A 7106-nucleotide genomic window follows, 5' to 3' on the forward strand; every position below is an offset into this window, starting at 1 on the left:
AGATCTGGGCTCATCTAATCACATCAGTCACATGCGCAATGAGTTCAAAAGTGGAGAAGTGATCTAACGAACAGCCTCCAAGCAGATGATTTTAATCTTTTTGCGTCATCCACCAAAAAGCTTCAATGTTACCTGATATTATATTTGAAATCTGTATTTGAAATGTATCAGAATTCTTCTTTGAAGGGCTATGAACTCAAGAGTAAGGGATGTGTTTAAACACTTGAGTGCTCTTTACAGGTTAAGTATGTGGGTGAAAATGGAGTGGGAGGAATGGCTTGGCTACCCATTTCAAAGGGTCTTCCCTGATAGAAGAGAAAAGTACTTGCTTTTTGTTGTTGTTGTAAGTCATGCTTCCAAGGTAGAATGACAGGGTAATGCAGTAAGAGATAGAAGCTTCATCCTATCTTCATTCTATCCAAGTTTACTCTTGTTTCCAAGGTCAGGATTTAAAACAGTTTATGAAAGTTTCTCAATTTGACCGTTTCTCTTCTACGGTTGCTATGGACAGAACTGTGTTCCCCTGAAATTCATATGTTGAAGCTCTAACTCCCAATGTGGTGGTATTTCAAGATGGCGCCTTCAGGAGACAATTAAATTTAGATGAAATCATGAGTGTGGGGCCCTTATGATGGGATTAGTGCCCTTATAGGAAGAGGAAGAGACATGTAGTGTTCTCTCTCTCTGCCATGTGAGGACACAGGGAGAAGGCTGCTGTTTGCAAGCCAGGAAGAAGGCTCTTACTATGAACAATATTGGCCAACATCTCGATCATGAATTCCCCAGCCTCTGGAACTGTGAGAATAAATTTCTGTTGTTTAAGCCACTCAGTCTATGGTATTTTGTCATAGCAATCCAAGCAAACTAAGACAATGGTTTATAGCAATTTTGCTCAGCATCTGGTAAATCTTTTATCAAATATTATGATAGTATTTTTCTGTCTGTGTACTTCTTTCAGTCTTCATAGATATGCTGATAGACAATCATGGCAAAGTCAGGCACTGTTGTTTTTCTATTATTTAAACTGAGAAGTTCAGCTTGATATTTTTGACTTAACTTCCCTTATCTTTTTCAAGCCTGAGTTGTAACAACTATCTGATCTTTCCAATTTCTTCTTTTTTGAAAAAAAATAATACCCAAATAAGAATAGTGATGTTATTAAAATGATATTTTGTTAAGACACTATCTGAACCCTACCTACACCAACCCTCCCCCTTCATTGTGAGGATGAGGATGGGGGAGCAGATAAAAGCTGACAGATGAGGAAACAAGAAAAGGCAAAGAAATATTAAGTTAGGTGCTCAGCCTAGTGCAGAACTCCAAGAGGTTTCAATGGACCCCATGAAGGACTCCTTTTTGCCTGTTTAGCCAACAGTAGAAATTATTTCTGTCTCCCCCAGAAAAACCCAAGTGCAGACCAACTCTCTTTCCCCCTCACTTTCCAAAGAAGAGAATCCACAGCCACATTATAACAGTATTAACTTGGCAATATGGTGCCGTCTTATATCAAGTAACCAGTAAAATCCTAAACTTAAACCCAAGCAATTCTCCCTGGGGTGGCGGAAGAAGGGAGGTGGGGAGAAGGAGCCTTGAGCTCCCCCTAGAGGTTAGCAGTAACATTCCCATAAAGTAGGATTTATAAAGGGACGTTTGTTTTCTATATAACTAAATTTTCCCTCATCAATCATACTGCCAAAGTCTGTTCAAGAATTTGAGCATTAAAGTAATCAACAAACTGAAAAGAAAGCATATATATATAGCACATGGGCTAAGAAAAGCACGAAGACACTCTTATTTTATGTCCCTTTTTAAAATCCTTGTTACAAACATCCTGGTGTGGGCGTGAGTATTGAGGTTCAACCCATCATAATTAGCAACATCAGTCAGACACGACCGCATGAGTTGCTTGAAAAGGAGAAACGCTAGTCTTAACTCCTTCCCAACCTCTCCTCAAACCAATTAGTCAGAATTTCTGGAGTTGGGACCTAGCATTAGTAGTTAAAAAAATTTCTCAAGTAATTCTAATGTGCAGTCAAGTTTGAGAACTAGTGTACTAGGACAAAGATGTGCTCATCAAACCTGGGTTTTTCTTTCTGAGCCCCATGTTTTTTCTTCTTTTATATTTTATGTTTCCATTTTCCATGATTCCATTTTGTTGCTAGCAATTCCTCTTTTGATCTCCTTTATATTTTAATTTTATCGATCTTATTTTCTTCTTGAACACTTCCTTTCAACCTCTGTTCAAAAGATGCTTCTAAATTGCATTTAATAAACCCAAGACATTCTAGGTTTGCCCCATCATTCTTGATCTGGTAATTAGTATTCTTCTGGGACCCTGGATCTTGTTTATGAGAAATAAGGTAGAAATCCATATCCAGGCACATGGCCTCATGTAAAGAATTTGAATATTAATGATTTTCCTGCACTCATCATACTTTTAGAGTTGCCTTTGCATTACATTCATTTTTTAAAATTCCTCCACCTAGAACTTAATTCTTTTTTTAAATATATTTTTAAAGATTTTATTTATCTGAGAGAGAGAGAGAGCCAGAGAGAGAAGAAGCAGGGGGAGGGGCAGAGGGAGAGGGAGAAGCAGACTCCTCACTGAGCAGGGAGCCCAATGTGGGGCTTGATCCTGGGACTCTGGGATCATGACCTGAGCCAAACACAGACGCCCAACTGACTGAGCCACCCAGGTGCCCTAGAACTTGATTCATTAATAGAACATCGAAGAGATTAAGGTCTCATGAAGAAAGTCATCCAAACATAACCCTAAACTCAGTACTAGACCTAAAACCTCCAAGTCCTCAGTTTTGTAACTGTCATTCTGGAATGCCTTTCAAAACAGCTGGGAAGATAGGACTGATGACTACATACTGATTTGTTGGCTATTGCATCCACCTTCTCCTACAACTAATGTTTAGCCATGACTAAAAAGACTAAGTAATTTGGAAGCTTTCAAGGAAACTCATCTTACTTCAGTTTATGTGCTTGATTCAGCTGAAGCAGGAAAACTCCCTAATGCCAAAAGAGCTTGTCTAGTTGTCTTCCTAGTTGCCCTAGGTCTAGGGCAAAACCGAAGCTGATTTATTTTGGCTTCATAACCTTCATAACATTTACCTATAGGTCAGCTCTCACCAGACAAGAATCAGATGGGAAGCAACTGCAAGGTCCTGATGTTTTTGCTTCAATTTATGTTTGTGCTAGTAAGGCCAAATTGCAGGGCCCATGTTCTCCTCATTACTCCTCCTCTCCAAGGCTCAACTTTAATTTTCTGAATACTCATACTCCTAACTATCCTATGAGAACCCTTTGCCAGCATGGTGAAGGGCAGTCACTGGTCTGCTATGGATCCCTGTTCTTCTGGCTTCTGCTGACCCTCTTTGGCATATGCCCTTCTTATTCCATTCTTTCTGAGTGAATTTATTTGCTTATGTTTCAGGATCCTTGCTCTTGACCTCTTTCTTGGACAAGTGGAGATTTTTGAGCTAAGCTTTTGTGTTTGGAATGGATGTGACTGGTATATAGGTGCAGGACTTCAATTAAAAAAAAAGTTCTGATAGCTGAGTACTGAGGAAGATCTGGCTGTGAGAGGAGATAAGAAATATCAGGTCCAAATGAGGAGGGAAACAGAAAGACATTAAATTGAAGGGCTGGTAAAACAACAGCAACAGCAACAACAACAAACAAACAAACAAAAACAAAAACAAAAAACCTGGCAAAACAGAATGAGTGGGTATAAGAGAAAAAACTTGGACATATTTCCAAATGCAAGGAAGTGCAGGGGATGGGAGTCTTAAAGTTGCCCATGGTTAAGGCATGGAAGAAAGGCTTGAATGATTCCTAGGAATTTCTGAAACTTATCCTGCTGGAAGTGAGCTGGTAATCATTTCATCTGCAACTTCTAAAATACATTTTAAGTAGAACTTCTATCAAAAATTTCAGTGAAGGTTTGCTACGACCAAAGTGTTCTATGAAGTGCTTGCTGCAGTTCCTTGATAAACTGGGGATATCTCTCTTGCTCTTGCTCTGATCAGGGCTCCTTCTGGGCCTGAGTTGTTGCTTTCTCTCAGTGTTCATTGCTGGTCTGCTCACAGTGATGAAGCACACAACCTACCCTGGTGGGAAGAGATGCTTCCTGATTGAAGTCCAGGTCATCTTGCAATACACAGAAATATAGAAGTTGAGATACTTCCTGTGCAAGACAAATAATCGTTCTTTCGACCTAGACTCAGGGCACAGGTACAGTATGTATTTAACCATTTAGTGCTAAGTATCATATAGATAATTATCTATATATATCCCAAAGGAGGAGAAAAATGGAAAGTCCCATGCTGGAAGGGCTCCTTAAGTAATTACCTATATTTAATTTCAATGAATGATTTTGTATTTTGATGATTTCAACAATCTGAGCTTCAAATCAGTTAGGTATTGAGTCCCTTCTACATGACAAGCAGTTTTGTGGAAAATGGGGATTCAATAATGAACAATATCTGTCTCTACCCTCAAGAAATTCATAGGTGAACTCAATTTATTCCCACTTTGTTCTAGAACAAACTTCCTGTTCAGATCTCTTTGTTGGGCAATTAGCCATAAATGGAAATTCAGATGTCTCTATGGAATCTGCAGTTAACTTACGTGGTGGGAAGTGTGCCAGGTGAATGTAGAATTCTGGGAGCAAATCTGATTAGATTTGTATGAAGATTGTATGAAAATATATCAAGAGATCCATAATTAAGCTGTTAGAATCTTAGGCCAGCATTCCTCCAACATGCTTATTAATAACTGGATTTATCAACCTTTAATATAGGATTTCAGGAGCTTTTTATTTCTTCTCTATCTTCCTTCATCCATCCCTGCCTCTATCCTTTTGTGTTTTTCTTTCCTATCATCAGAGCTAAGGACTGGATTTATCACAAAAGTGGCCGAATCTGTACTTTGGCAGAGATGCCTCTATAAACATCAAAACTTTGACCTTGTTAACCAAATGAAGCCTGCTTAAAATTTAAGATTCACACAATAATAGGGCATTTATCTTATTCTCTGGTTGTAATTCTCCACCTTCTAGAAAGGACTTCAATAAACGAAAAGTTCCTATGCTTTTTTTTTTCATGGTCTGTAGCATTCCTAGATTTTATTGTTATCTTTTTTAAAAATTTTATTATGTTAATCACCATACATTCCATCTTTAGTTTTTGATGTAGTGTTCTATGATTCATCGTTTGCATATAACACCCAGTGCTCCATTCAATACGTGCCCTCTTTAATACCCATCACCAGGCTAACCCATCCCCTCACCCCCCTCCCCTCTAGAACCCTCAGTTTGTTTCTCAGAGTCCATAGTCTCTCATGGTTCATCTCCGCCTCCGATTTCCCCCTTCTTTTTTCCCTTCCTACTATCTTCTTCTTTTTAACATGTAATATATGATTTGTTTCAGAGGTACAGGTCTGTGATTCAACAGTATTACACAATTCACAGCGCTCACCATAGCACATACCCTCCCCAGTGTCTATCACCCAGCCACCCCATGCCTCCCACCCCCCACCACTCCAGCAACCCTCAGTTTGTTTCCTGAGATTAAGAATTCCTCATATCAGTGAGATCATATGATACATGTCTTTCTCTGATTGACTTATTTTGCTCAGCATAATACCCTCCAGTTTCATCCATGTCATTGCAAATAGCAAGACTTCATTCCTTTTGATGGCTGCATAATATTCCATTGTGTATATATACCACATCTTCTTTATCCATTCATCTATCGATGGACATCTTGGCCCTTTTCAGGGAAAGGAGTTTGCCAGATGGGGTAGGCTGAAGTCCTTCTAATGTAAATTGAATAAGACAGGGGCCTTATCCCTAATCATCGACTCCTCCAAAGTAGTATTACTGAAATAACAATAAAAATAATAAAAAATAACCAAAAGAGCTAACATTAATTGACAATCTCTTAGGTCACAGGCACTCTGCTATGTATTTTATATGTGTTTTCTCTTTTAATCATCAGAATAACTCTATGGGATAGACACTATTATTATCTTTGTTGTAACATAAGGGCAATAAAGCTTAGAGAGACTAAGTAATTAGTGCCACGTCACACAGCTGCAAGGGCTGGAACTGTGATTCAAGCCCAGGTCTTTATCATCAGCTTTCCATTTGGACCATGTTGAGGAACCACCTGGGTCAGGTTTTCCCACATGTGTAATAGCCATTCATTCTACAATTAGGTATTGAGTCCCTTCTACATGACAAGCAGTTTTGTGGAAAATGGGGATTCAATAATGAACAATATCTGTCTCTACTCTCAAGAAATTCATAGGTGAACTCAATTTATTCCCCCTTTGTTCTAGAACAAACTTCCTGTTCAGATCTCTTTTTGGTCAATTAGCCATGAATGGAAACTCAGATGTCTCTATGGAATCTGCAGTTAGCTTACATGGTGGGAAGTGTGCCAGGTGAATGCAGAATTCTGGGAGCAAATCTGCTTGTATTTTGACTTATACATCTACTTAGTATTTGCCATTTTAAACACCCAGTGGCTCTATAAATATGGACCCACTTTGTGCCTTCCCCCTCAATGGTTTCCAAAACTGATCTTGTTAAAATAGAATGCTTAACAGCCCTCATCCCTTCACCCCAGAGTTTCTGATTCAATGAGTCTTACGGGGGGGGACCTCAGAATTTGCATTTCTGAAAAGTTATCTGGTGATATGGATGGTGCTGGTGTAGGGATCACACTCTGAAAATCCTTGCTGGATCATCTATGCATAATTTTAGTCTTCTTAGTATGCTATGAAATAATTCTGTCTGGTTATATCACTAATGAGTTTAGTCTCTCAAAAGACATTTGATCTTAAAAACCTCAGATCTCAACCTACTTTTCTCTCTTCCATTCTTCAAAAATATTTGTTGAGGTTTTTGTTGAGAAACTGGAGATACCGAAGTGAATGATCTTATGGCTACAAGTTTTGTATATATAAGACAAAAATTTCTACCTCTTAACCTCTATCTCCATATTAACTTTCAGTGTAATCCATTAAAACTTTAAAATGAGGATATTCTCTCTAATGTTGAATGTTTTTTCTTCAAGATCATCAGCTAAATA

The sequence above is a fragment of the Zalophus californianus genome, chromosome 10 (genome assembly GCF_009762305.2).
Source record: "Zalophus californianus isolate mZalCal1 chromosome 10, mZalCal1.pri.v2, whole genome shotgun sequence".
NCBI classification, from domain to species: domain Eukaryota; kingdom Metazoa; phylum Chordata; class Mammalia; order Carnivora; family Otariidae; genus Zalophus; species Zalophus californianus.